Below are 14,786 nucleotides of genomic sequence, written 5' to 3'. Positions count from 1 at the left end.
TCCTCCGGAAGGGTGTTTCACGGCTGGCGAAGCAGCGTTAGCGCCTCCTGTCGGTCAGGAGTGTGAAGTGATCTCACGGTGTGTCTTATTTCATCAGTTGCTCTTAATAAAACACTGTTCACTGGGCATTCAGGAGACATTTTAATTCTGAGCTGTACAAATCCCAAGATTTGCTTACAAAGTAATTGCATCGTTATTAAAACATTAATTAAATAAAAAATTATAAATAATAAATGAATAAAAATGATAAGTGATAAAATAAATGTTTTAAAGAGCCAGTAAGATGAAAATTCTAAGCTTCCTATCACTGTTTATAAGTCCTGTACATTAGGTTGAAATCCATCCAAGGTTAAAAAACATTGTCATTTTATCAACATATCATTTTAAAATTACCTCAATTCTCAGAGATCCCCAAACGGTTCGCTCGAAGCTGTTCAAAAGATTCAGTTTCCTTAAACCCCACCTTTCTGTAGCATACTGTGTTCTGATTGGTCAACTGACATAGGTTTGATTGGTTGTTCCGCACACACCTCCACGGTAAACTATGCGTTAGCTTCTGTTTGGGGTGAATTATATCTTATTCCTCTCACCGCGAATCAAACAGTAAAATAAAAAACTTGAACAGTCTCGCTGCTTTTTCTTCTGTGTGTGTGTATTCAAGCCGTGCGCTTCAGTTTGAATCTGAATAGAGCGTTCAGTGCGGGGGTGTGGTCACATTAGATATAATGAAGGGAGACGTGAAAAACAGACATCGCGTTGTTTTCATATGGATTACTTTATCACAGAATATCTGTTAGCAGCACTTGTTTAGTTTTAAAGAAGACATGTCAAGCTTTCTATAGATATCTCTCTCATGTCTCTTCGTTGAGTATTCACGGAGTTACACTTCATTTTAATGACGTGTTTGTACATGACGATCAGCGCAGACAGGCTGCAGACAGCACACATACTGATAAGACGCTCGGGAGAAAACAAACACATAACTTCATAATCACACTTCGCGTTGTGATTCGGAGATGCTCGTTGGTCTAAATAAAGTTGGTAATGAACCCTGTTTTATGGCCAAACGCTTTGAAAATCCCGCTGTACTCACCGAGATTAGAAAAGCAGTCATCGGTGAAATGTTGTGAACACAAAAAGGGATTTGTTGTACTGCTCTGGTATTGTGGTAAAAATGAATTTTAGCCATTGGTTCTTCTGATCTTCATTCTTTGGCAGTGAAAATAAAACAAACTTGCCTTTACAATTAAAAACACACTGTCTCCTCGACATGATGCTCTCACACCAACCAGAGCGTCTGTGGGGGGGGGGGGGGGGGCAGGTCAGAGGTCAGTTTCTCTCAAGACGGTAGACGAAGATTGTTATGCAAAGTGTTCTAGTGACATACATAGAGATGGGCAAAAGATTTGAAATCTATAACAACTCGTTTCAGCGATTCAGAGTCGACTCCTTACTTTAGAAGCCAATAACTTTATAAATCGTGTTCTTTTTGGTTTAATTACTTTGCACATTGTTTACACTGATGGACAGCTACATCATACACTGTAATACAGGTAATTTTTGATTTCCCATCTGTGTGGCTCTTTAAATGATTACTCAACTGGGCCAGTGTGTGTTGTGATTGGATAACTGGGCCAGTGTGTGTTGTGATTGGTTAACTGGGCCAGTATGTGTTGTGATTGGTTAACTGGGCCAGTGTGTGCTGTGATTGGATAACTGGGCCAGTGTGTGTTGTGATTGGTTAACTGGGCCAGTATGTGTTGTGATTGGTTAAGTGGGCCAGTGTGTGTTGTGATTGGATAACTGGGCCAGTGTGTGTTGTGATTGGTTAACTGGGCCAGTATGTGTTGTGATTGGTTAAGTGGGCCAGTGTGTGTTGTGATTGGATAACTGGGCCAGTGTGTGTTGTGATTGGATAACTGGGCCAGTATGTGTTGTGATTGGTTAACTGGGCCAGTGTGTGCTGTGATTGGATAACTGGGCCAGTGTGTGCTGTGATTGGTCAGCTTGGCCATTATGTGCTGTGATTGGTTAAGTGGGCCAGTGTGTGTTGTGATTGGTCAGCTTGGCCAGTGTGTGCTGTGATTGGTTAACTGGGCCAGTGTGTGCTGTGATTGGTCAGCTTGGCCAGTGTGTGCTGTGATTGGTTAACTGGGCCAGTGTGTGCTGTGATTGGTTAACTGGGCCAGTGTGTGCTGTGATTGGTTAACTGGGCCAGTGTGTGCTGTGATTGGTCAGCTTGGCCAGTGTGTGCTGTGATTGGTTAACTGGGCCAGTGTGTGCTGTGATTGGTTAAGGGGGCCAGTGTGTGTTGTGATTGGTCAGCTTGGCCAGTGTGTGCTGTGATTGGTTAACTGGGCCAGTGTGTGCTGTGATTGGTTAAGGGGGCCAGTGTGTGTTGTGATTGGTCAGCTTGGCCAGTGTGTGCTGTGATTGGTTAACTGGGCCAGTGTGTGCTGTGATTGGTTAAGGGGGCCAGTGTGTGTTGTGATTGGTCAGCTTGGCCAGTGTGTGCTGTGATTGGTTAACTGGGCCAGTGTGTGCTGTGATTGGTTAAGGGGGCCAGTGTGTGTTGTGATTGGTCAGCTTGGCCAGTGTGTGCTGTGATTGATTCAATTCAATTCAATTCAAGTTTATTTGTATAGCGCTTTTTACAAAATAAATCGTTACAAAGCAACTTTACAGAAAATTATGTTTCTACAATATTTTGTAGTAGCTAGTAGTTTGTGCACATTTGACAGGATTTTAGAAAAAATAAAAATAATAATAATAATACAAGACGTAGTCAGCTAGACGATGAACTATCAATATTATTAATTAAGTTATTATATGATTCAGTCACACATTTAGCAATAATTGTTAGTTCGGTTTGTTGATTCAGGGTTAGCATCATCTGAGGTCCTCTGAGGGTCAGCATCATCTCTTCTCAGGTGTTCTGGATCCAGACTGGAGCTTGTTTAAATCCTTGTAAAGGCGAAACATAGAAACAAAATACAGACATCATTAGCATAGCTGCTGATCCAACAAAGTAAAATTAGTTTAACCCAAGCTAATGAATAAAAATGCACCTTTGATCAGATGCAACTACACTCACAATTAAAAAGATACATTATTCGAATGCTTGGCGAAAGAGATGTGTTTTTAATCTAGATTTAAACAGAGAGAGAGTGTGTCTGAACCCCGAACATTATCAGGAAGGCTATTCCAGAGTTGGGAGCCAAATGTGAAATAGCTCTACCTCCTTTAGTGGACTTTGCTATCCTAGGAACGATTGGTCAGCTTGGCCAGTGTGTGCTGTGATTGGTTAACTGGGCCAGTGTGTGCTGTGATTGGTTAACTGGGCCAGTGTGTGCTGTGATTGGTCAGCTTGGCCAGTGTGTGCTGTGATTGGTTAAGTGGGCCAGTGTGTGCTGTGATTGGTTAAGTGGGCCAGTGTGTGTTGTGATTGGTCAGCTTGGCCAGTGTGTGCTGTGATTGGTTAACTGGGCCAGTGTGTGCTGTGATTGGTTAACTGGGCCAGTGTGTGCAGTGATTGGTTAACTGGGCCAGTGTGTGCTGTGATTGGTTAACTGGGCCAGTGTGTGCAGTGATTGGTTAACTGGGCCAGTGTGTGCTGTGATTGGTTAAGTGGGCCAGTGTGTGCTGTGATTGGTTAAGTGGGCCAGTGTGTGTTGTGATTGGTTAAGTGGGCCAGTGTGTGCTGTGATTGGTTAAGTGGGCCAGTGTGTGCTGTGATTGGTCAGCTTGGCCAGTGTGTGCTGTGATTGGCTCCACTCGAAACCTGGTCAGGAAAGGTTATGCCCCTTACCATAGGTACCTGCAAGTTTCAGTGTAAATATTGTGTCAAAGTCAAATCAATTTGAGCATGATTCATTCAACCCGGATGATTGTAACCACTCTAGACTCGTCTGTCTTGGGAAAGCTAGCATGTCTGAAATAGAGATAACACTTGTTTCCTTCTCAAGTGATATCACAAATTCCAGAAAATATTAATTGTAGTCCAAACGAGTCATTCGTTGTAGTTTTTGAAAAGTGATTTCTGTTTTTGAATTGGACTTTGAGCTTTGTAACTTTGCATATATTTTTTATGCTCAAACACACTAATACTAGCACTTTTCCTTTTCTTGTCTATCACATTAAAAAAAATAAAAAATAAAAAAAAAAAACCTGTCTATGCGTTCCATACTAGACTAACTGAGACTTGTCATGGCACTTCTATACTGTTGTTGTTCTCTTGTTGGCCTGATTGTTTCTATTGTTCTCATTTGTAAGTCGCTTTGGATACAAGCATCTACTAAATGATTAAATGTAAATGTAAATAATGATCCAGAGTTTCTATGGTCACGTAGGTTTGTTTATGCATTAAACCCCTGGCCACGAGAAAAATATGTTGTTCTCTCAGCATAGTATCTAGAAGCTACAACATAATATCATGTTCCCACTAGTTATTATGTCGTTAGCCAGGACAAAACTAAGTGAACTGGACATGTCACCTCTTGGTCACCAAAGTATTTAGCTGCCTGGAGTCTATTTGTTTTTGTGACTTGTAGTGATCCATTTGATTCCCTTTTCTGTAACTTTCCGCAGTCTGTAAAAATATACCTCAGATTTCTTGACAAATTTATTTGTACGGTCAATCTTTCTCATTTTAGATGTGTTTTTGTATTCTTTCATAGCATTCATGCTGAAAACTCAATGCTGCCGCTCAGTGTTTTAGCCGCTCAGTGGGTAGAGCTCACAGTGATGTCGTGTGCAAATGATCTACTGCTGGAGCTTGAGCTCTTGAAGCTCTGCCCTCTTCAGAAAAGGGGACGGGAAGCACCAGCTCATTTGCATCTAAAGGGACAAACACGAAGCTATGAAAAATTATCTGTTTGGTATTTTGAGCTAAAACTTCACATACACACTCTGGGGACATCAGAGACCTATTTCACATTTGGTTTAAATGAACATAATAGGTCTCCTTTAACATTCTATGAATCTTTATTATAATTTTTAAGATGTCTTTGCTGAGGTTCTTTAGTATATTCCTTTATCTTTGTGGGGACATAAGGATGTGTGTGTGTGTGTGTGTGTGTGTGTGTGTGTGTGAGGGAGAAAAGACCTAAATTTTCTCAGTCCTGGTGTGATTCTAAAATTGCCTCCATGTTCCAAACAACAAAGAGACACATATTAACCACAAATGCTTAATGTTTGATTATTAAAAGTATGCATGTAAGAGATTAAATATCAGTTAGCACTCAATGAACGTCAGGACTGGTCAAAATGACACAAGCCTAACAGTTGCAGAGCTCCAAAGAAATAAAAAACACTGCGAGAATAAATCCTAGTTCAACTGAATCAACACAAAATAATGCAATTAAAATAGTGAAACTCAAAAGTTATCGGTTTCTTTTACAAAGGCTTAATTTTAGGCAAGCAGCTTACTTTACACAATCACAAAAATACATACATCAGCCTTGTTAGTAAAGTACTGTTTGTGTTAGGAGTGTTAGCAGCGAAGCTAGTTTTTGTATCTGTATCTGTATTCGGATAAAACCTTTGTATAGGGAGTACTTCGAAATGTAGTGCGGTTGTACTTTGGGGAACACAAGTCCCAGCTTGGGGACCTTTCGTTATCTGATAAATAAATATTTTTATATCTTCTCATTAGAACAGAAAGGGTTCCTACGCAGTTTAGACATATGGAAATTGATTTAAGTTATTTCCAGGAAATGCATGGAAAAAGGCAAGTACAACACTGCTGTTTTATTTGCACGTATTTCATGCATAGAGTTTACACTCATTTACTTCACACACTTGTTACTGCATTGCAATATAAGAGGTTTATGTAAAACAACATGATATCCTTTGTCTCACCGATTGCTGCACAGTTTAAAAAAGTATTTCACTTTGCAGTCCTGGAAAAGAATGGAAAAAAATGAGAACAGAGTAGGGATGTGCGATATGACAATTTCTTATTGTGGATTATAAAAATGTCTCCACGATCTGCTTTTGAAGAAATATCATAGTGTCTTGCTAAAGCACATTCTATCAGCTGCAGTTCTGGCACCTCCATTCTCAACAGACTGTACAACACAGGACACTGTACATACTCACAGTCACAAAAGTACATTATCTGCACGTACCCGAAGCCTGTGCGCTCAAAACGCTGTCAAACAGCAACTGATTACTGAACTAAGTTATCTTGTGTGCTAATACTGTCACAACACATGTTAAAAAGGCCCGCTGTAAACAAGCTTTTATTTTGAAGTTTTCTGGTGATCAGCCAGTGTTTTGAATGTGATGTCATCGCAGCAACCTAAAGACACTATGCTCCGCCCATTTCCAGCAGGTGGCAATGATTAGTGTTTGGTAGAAATAGCCTGCACCGAGTAGGTGAAAGCAAATGTACTCGAGGCTTTCTCAAGTGTTGGTGTTGTGTGCGTATGTTAGATGAACCAAGTAAGTTTATTTATGTACTTCAGCTTTGATAGCTGTGACCCTTCTGCATTTTAGTTGATACTCATTGTTTAAGGTACTTTAAATGCAATTACTGGTTGTCATCACACATTCTTATGTAGGTTGTTCATTTAAGTGTATATTGCTACCTTCTTTGTATGAATTTACCTACTTTATTGATTTGTTTATACTAATTTGTTGTTATATCTTTTGTTAAAGACCACACCCAAATGGAAACACCAATGTAATGTCTGCAACATTTGTGAATTGTTGGGAAGAAAATAAATGCATCAAAGACTTAACCTGCATCTTTATGTCTCTTACCGGACATCTGTGGTGAACTAGTCCCCCCACTGGCAACCCCAACTGGTCTAGTTATACCAGTTTTCTTTATGGTCCTTCGAGCCGGAGCTAGAGTTTTCCACAGTTATGGAGATGCAGCCATCAGATGATGTTCCTGTTGAGCGTCCCAGGAGACAATCATCTCTGCCTGCACACTTGCAGGATTATGACTTGACTGGCTACAGTCTACAAAGATCCTTATCACCACCTAGCTATTCCCATGAAACCCCCTGTGCTGTGTCACCTGAGGAGGATGTCAGGATGGACACCCCACATGTAGCAGCACATCACCGTGACTATCACAGTCCCCAACAGTGGTATGTAACAGATCGATGGGATCAGCAGGTTGAAACCTTGAGAGAAGAAAATGCTGATTTAAGGAGACAACAAAGTGGCCTGATTACTACAGTTCAGCGGCTGCAGGAGGAAAGAGATGATCTTAAGCAGGCCAACGCCAAGTTTACATCTCAGATGTCTCAGCTACAAGTGGAGGTGAAACAATTGTTAAGTTGGCAGAATCAGTCACAGCCTCCTCAGGCATTGTCTACCTTTCCTGTACCTTGTCAGTCCGAAGCCCGAGACCGCCCTAAACCAGTTCCAGCCCCTAAAAAGCCAAGAGTAGCTGAACCTGTAGCAAATTCAAACTATGCCCAAGCCTCTTACAATGCATCGCAAGATAGTAGTTCAGCAGAAAGTGTGGAGAGCTATGAGGGTTCAAGCAGTCAAGAAAGTTTGTCCTCTTCTGTTGAGGGCATGAGAAATCTGTCCCTGAGCTCATCCAGGAAGAAGAATGTTAATACCAGTCCAGCAATTGTTAGAGAAATTTGTCAGAGAAAGAGTGGAGGAACTCAAGCCGAGAATGTAAGAAGTTATGTTCGCTCTGGATCTCCACAATCTTCTTCCAGATGGCACAGCTTGTCTTCTAGGAGCAAGAGACGGCACCACCACTCTCTGAGTCCAACTACTGACCAGGAAAGAGTATATCGTGGCCCTACTCCTACAATTCCTGACCTGATTTACCCAAACCCCAGAGAGTTTGCACGGCTTAAGATTGCTTTAGAGAACATTCTACCAGCTGATGCTACAGAACGCTTTAAATTTCATATCCTGCTAGAACATCTCAAGGTTGAAGAGGCTCAGTTAATTGCTGAATCTTACAGTAGTTCACGTCATCCTTATACCAACACTATGGATGCTCTCAATAAACAGTATGGCCAGCCACATCAGTTAGCATTACAGCGCATAGTGGAATTGATGGATGGGCCCAGCATCAGCACTGGAGATATTAAAACTTTTCGAATGTATGCTCTGAGGGTGAGATCCTTGGTGGGAATGCTGAAACAACTAGGTAAGCCTGGCATGGTGGAATTAAGATGTGGCTTGCATGTGTCCAGACTTCTGAGTAAGTTGCCACATGATCTGCGTAGCAGTTTCAGAAGATTTATTTATCCATTAGATGTGAAGATTCCAACCCTCCTTAACTTAGCAGACTGGTTAGAATATGAAATCCAAGTGCAAGAAGATTCCACAAGGTATGTAAGCCGTTCGGGCAGAGGATACTCAACCAGTTTGCCCAGGGATAGGTCAAGGAGGTTGACATCATTCAACAAGGGCACAGAGGTTCTGCTTAGCACAGAGAAATACCCTTCATCACCACCACATTCCTCAGCTGTCACTGCTAAGATCACCAAGGGGAAAGCTTACTGCCCTTATTGTGATAACAACAAACACACTTTGAATAACTGTGTAAATTTCTCTCAACTTTCCAAGTCTCAGAGGCAGAATTGGATTAAGGGGCACAACCGATGCTGGCGCTGTGGACGGGGCCATAGATCATCAGAGTGTAACCTTAAAATGCGCTGCAAAACATGCAGTGGTCGTCACTTGCTTGTTCTTCATGATGTTAACATATGGAACAAGGAGAAAGTAGTGGAAGGAGAAGATCCATCTACTAGCCCTGTCTTGGGGGATGCTGCAAATGAGGTGTTATTCATTGACAAGCCCCCAGGAAGTCGTAAGGTACTGTTGAAGATATGTAAAGTGATTCTAAGAAATGGAGATCGATCTATGACCGCTTATGCCATTCTGGATGATGGCTCCGAAAGAACCATCTTGTTAAATACTGCAGCAACCCGGCTGAAACTGGAAGGTAAGCCAGAGGACTTGCCCCTGCGTACTGTCAGACAAGAATTAAAGGTCCTGCATGGGGCGGCTGTTTCCTTTAATCTTTCACCAGCCTGCCAACCAAACAAGATGTATCGGATCAATGGAGCATTCACTGCAGCGGAGTTGGGGCTTGGAGTGCACTGTTATCCTGTCAAGGCTTTACGGAAAAGGTACCGTCATCTTAAAGGACTTCCCCTCCAAGAGCTGCTCATCCAGTTTTGCTCATAGGATCTGACTGCCCTCATTTAATTACCCCAGTTGAGCCAGTTCGTTTAGGTCCACCAGGGGGTCCTGCTGCAATTAGAACTCTCCTTGGATCAGTTCAAGCATTACAGCATCTTCTTCGAGAGCAACAGTGTCTGTTCACAACAAGTTGGTCACCCTCTGCTATGTTGCATGAACAAGTTGAAAGACTCTGGCAACTGGATGTCCTTCCGTGGAGAGATGAGAGAATGAGTACTCGATCTGTACAAGACCAGCAGTCAATGAAACTACTGGAGCAAAGAACTTCTAGAGTTGATGTTGATGGGATTAAGCGATATGCTACCCCACTGCTAAGGGTCCAAAATATGCCCCCTCTTTGTGCACCTAAAGAAGCAGTAATGCCTCAGTTAAGAAGTCTGGAGCGGCGTCTCAGTAAGTCCCCTGAGCAAGCAGCTATCTACCAGGCTGAGATTAAAAGACTGGAGCAGGCAGGCTACATTGCTGAATTGCAGTCAGGAGCAGAAGACGCTCAAATAAGTTGGTATATCCCACATCACATGGTTGAACATAATGGGAAACATCGAGTGGTTTTCAACTGTTCATTCCAGTTTCAAGGGAACAATCTCAATGAATTGTTACTTCCAGGGCCAACACTGACTTCTTCATTACTGGCTGTGCTACTAAGATTCCGGGAGCACTCAATCGCGATCTGTAGCGATATTAAAGGAATGTTCCACCAGGTTAGACTCCTTCCAGAGGATCGGCCCCTTCTCCGTTTCTTATGGAGAGATCTGCAAAGAGAAGTGGAGCCTAGAATCTATGAATGGCAAGTTCTACCCTTTGGCACCACTAGTAGCCCATGTTGTGCTGTCTTTGCCTTGCAGAAGCACATCCTGGAGAATAGTCAGCCTGGTGACAAGGTACGTGATGCTGTACTAAAGGCGTTTTATGTTGACAACTATCTGCAAAGTCTGCCTTCTGTAGATGAAGCAAGGCTCATGGTAGACCAGCTGCAAAGTGTTTTAGCAGGGGGAGGATTCGAACTCAGGCAATGGGCCAGCAATACACCCTCAACCATTAGTCATCTACCAGTGGCATCCAGATCTGACAGTGCTGAGCAATGGATTGCAAAGGGTAATGCCATCAACCATGAATCAGTGCTTGGACTTCAGTGGAACTGTGAAACTGATACCTTGTCCTATAAGCTCCGTGCTGTAAAGTGCCAAGAGGTTACCATGCGCAACATCTATAAAGTGCTTGCTAGCCAATATGATCCTCTCGGTTAAATTATCCCATATACCACACGTGCAAAGGTAATAGTACAGCGATTATGGGGAAAAGAAGAGGGACTGGGATGATCCTAAACTACCTGAGAACTTAGTCAATGAGTGGAACAGATGGGCAGGAGAGCTCAGTGATCTACAAAAGATAGTCTTACCCAGATGCTATTGCAGTGCACCAAAGGATGATGTTTCAAGCCAGCGTGAGATCCATATCTTTTGTGACGCATCCGAGAGTGCCTATGGGTCTGTTGCCTATCTTCGAACAGTAGATCAAAGGGGAGAAGTGGAGATCACCTTCATAGTGGCCAGATCAAGAGTGGCTCCTAAGAAACGTCTGTCAATACCTCGTTTAGAGCTATGTGCAGCCCTGACAGGGGCCCAGTTAGCAAAGATCCTGCGGAATGAATTGACTTTGCCCATTCATCAAGTTTTTCTTTGGTCTGATTCCACCACAGTTTTGACCTGGATTAAATCCGAATCCTGCCGATTCAAGGTTTTCGTTGGTACACGAATAACAGAGATTCAGGACCTTACCAGCTGCTGGGAATGGCGCTATGTGCATTCAGAAAGTAACCCTGCTGATGACATCAGTCGAGGTAAAAGGCTGGCAGAACTTGGACCACAAAGCCGTTGGAATACGGGACCAACATACCTTCAACTCCCATCTGATCAGTGGCCGGTTCCACCGCCATCCTGTTCCATAGCTGGTGATGAATTGAGAAACTCTACATTCTGTGGCCTGACTAATACTGTACTTCGTTTGTCGATCCCTGATCCAAGCCAATTTCTGACCTTCCAAGATTTATTGACTGCAACAGTAGAATCTCTTGGGGAACATGGGATCAATGTATCAGCTGAGGACTTTCAACAGGCTGAAATGGCTATCCTTCAGCAAGCTCAAGGGGAAAGCTTTCCTTCTGAGATGGCACAGCTTATGGCAGGGAAACCACTACAGACCAACAGTCGACTGCTTTGCCTCGCCCCCGAACTTGACGCTGCAAGCAAACTCCTAAGGATAGGAGGTCGTCTTCGCCGCTGTGAAGAGATTGAGCCCGAGTCGATGCATCCTATTATCCTTGATCCCCGGCATCCAGTCACTACCCTTCTCATTAAGGAATATGACACGAAGCTATTCCACCCAGGTCCTGAGAGAATACTGGCGGAGATGCGTAGGAAATATTGGATTCTTCGGGGTAGGGAAGCAATTCGACATTATCAGCGCAAAGATTGTCCAGTGTGTCAGAAGTTTCGCAAAACCCCACAGATACCCAGGATGGCCGACCTACCTCCTGCCAGACTACGTCTATTTAAACCTGCCTTCTATTCGACTGGCATTGACTGTTTCGGGCCATATTCCGTAAAGATTGGACGTAAAAGTGAGAAGCGCTGGGGTATTCTATTCAAGTGCATGACTACACGTGCTGTGTATATTGATCTTCTCCCAAGAATTGACACCGACTCCTTCCTGATGGCCCTCAGAAGATTTATAGCCAGACGTGGGAAACCTTTTGAGGTTTTATGTGATCAAGGTACTAATTTTAAAGGAGGGGAAAGGGAGTTGCATCAGACATATGCTGAACTAGTTCCGGAGCTTCAGGAACAACTTGCCAGTCAGCAGATTATCTTTCGATTCAACCCGCCTCATGCCCCACATTTCGGTGGGTGTTGGGAAAGGGAAATTCGTTCCCTGAAACAGGCTCTACAGGTCACTCTGGGAACTCAACCAATACCAGAGGAAACCCTTCAAACTGTGCTCATCGAGATTGAAGGGATTCTAAATTCTAAACCCCTGGGTTATACATCATCCAATGCCTCTGATCCAGATCCTATTACTCCTAATTCGCTTCTTATGGGGCGGCCTGATTCGTCCCTTCCTCAAGTGATGTACCCCCAAAGTGAACTGTTGAGTCGACGTCGTTGGCGCCATAGCCAAATTATAGCAGATCACTTTTGGAAGCGGTTTATCAAGTTCTATTTGCCTGGTCTTCAGACTCGCAACAAATGGCAGCGAGAGTCACCCGATATCAAGGTGGGAACTACTGTTATGATTGTGGACCCTCAATTTCCCAGGGCCCTATGGCCCATTGGTCAGATCTCTCAAGTATTCCCTGGGTCTGACAATAGAATCAGGACTGTTGAAGTGAAAGTTAAGGACAAGTCTTATGTGCGACCTGTGGCAAAGGTTGTCCAGCTACCTGCGATACCAGATTGAAATTGACTTGCCTTTTTATAATGTACAGATTTCCACATTCTTGAGAAATCTGGGGGCGGCTGTTAAAAAGGCCCGCTGTAAACAAGCTTTTATTTTGAAGTTTTCTGGTGATCAGCCAGTGTTTTGAATGTGATGTCATCGCAGCAACCTAAAGACACTATGCTCCGCCCATTTCCAGCAGGTGGCAATGATTAGTGTTTGGTAGAAATAGCCTGCACCGAGTAGGTGAAAGCAAATGTACTCGAGGCTTTCTCAAGTGTTGGTGTTGTGTGCGTATGTTAGATGAACCAAGTAAGTTTATTTATGTACTTCAGCTTTGATAGCTGTGACCCTTCTGCATTTTAGTTGATACTCCTTGTTTAAGGTACTTTAAATGCAATTACTGGTTGTCATCACACATTCTTATGTAGGTTGTTCATTTAAGTGTATATTGCTACCTTCTTTGTATGAATTTACCTACTTTATTGATTTGTTTATACTAATTTGTTATATCTTTTGTTAAAGACCACACCCAAATGGAAACACCAATGTAATGTCTGCAACATTTGTGAATTGTTGGGAAGAAAATAAATGCATCAAAGACTTAACCTGCATCTTTATGTCTCTTACCGGACATCTATGGTGAACTAGTCCCCCCACTGGCAACCCCAACTGGTCTAGTTATACCAGTTTTCTTTAACACACAAGGTTTACATATGGACTCAGTTAGATATGTCTAAAATGAAAGTAAACAGTAGAGAGAAAAACAGATGTGTGCAGCTCTTAAAGGCACAGTACTAAACATGCTCCCAGCTGTCATCAAAGGGATAGTTCACTCTAAAATTATATTTCTGTCACTATTTACTCACATGTTGTCCCAAACCTATAGCTATTAATTTCTTTCTTTTGCTGAACACAAAAGAATATATTTTGAAGAATGAGGGTAACCAAACAGTAGTAGGTCCACATTGAATTTGATAGTAGGAAAAAATACTCTCGACGTCACTGGGGACTAGCAACTGTTTGTTTTTCCATATTATTCAAAATAGCATTTATGTTCAGCAGAAAAAAAAATAAATGTAAGATATTTTGTTACGTTCAAAGGCTTTGTATTTTGGCCACATTGCACACCCCAAGAACAGAGTATGGAAAAATATTTGTGTTTCGACTATTTGCTCTATTCAGTGTTCCAAAATAAAAGAAAAAAATTAATCATTTCTAAAAAAAAAAGATCATACAAGCAGAGAGGTTTTTTATTACGCATAGCTCTTTAAGTAAATCTTTTTTGAACTTACGCAAACCAGCAAAAGAAAAATAAGCAAACATGTATGTAGAAAATGTTTCTGTATCTAAGTTGATTATTAGCCTGCTCTTGAAAGAGAGCTGGTTTGGTTTTTGATAGATGCACAAGATGGCAATGCAACTGTTTCGATTGGCCCTCCCGGTGTACTTAATCCATTCATTAGTGTAGTGTATCATAGCCTATACGGTTTTAACCATTGCCTTTTAAATATACACCAATAATATAACATGTATGCTGTATTATTTTAGTTGATATTACTCTTGCCAAGCTCCGATTTCTGAGAGATGCACAGAGAGTCAACATCAATGCAGTGTTTGATTTGCGCTCTTTTCATTCATAAAGTTTATACATTCATTCACTTCACACACTCATTATCGTGTGACTTTAGAGGTTTGTGTAAAATATTGCACTCATCCCCTGGCTTGTCGTTTTTGAAGCCATTATACATGCCTTTCCTAATAAGGTATTCAGCTTTGGGCAAACCCCTAGTATGTTTATACATATCATCTTCTAATGCAACTTACATCATCCAACTGAGATTAACCTTATTATTGACCTAGAGTAAAACCTGTTACTGTCAAAAATACTTGAGTATCTGCAGTTTATAGTTTGGCTCCTCCAGTTTTTCAGAGAGCAGCTTGACTCCTGCATCTCCTGGGGGACTGTAGCTCAGATCCAACTCTTTCAGGTGTGAGGGGTTTGAACACAGAGCTGAAGACAAATAACCACAGCCTTCCTCTGTTACCATGCAGCCAGATAACCTGCAGATGGATACAACACACATACACACAAACATCAGATAATCTACAAAGCAGGAGATTAAATAAGAAATTAACACATTATAGTGCTTAAATAA

This window comes from Carassius auratus, linkage group LG36F, assembly GCF_003368295.1.
Source record: "Carassius auratus strain Wakin linkage group LG36F, ASM336829v1, whole genome shotgun sequence".
Taxonomy (NCBI): domain Eukaryota; kingdom Metazoa; phylum Chordata; class Actinopteri; order Cypriniformes; family Cyprinidae; genus Carassius; species Carassius auratus.
This window is presented reverse-complemented; position numbering follows the sequence as displayed.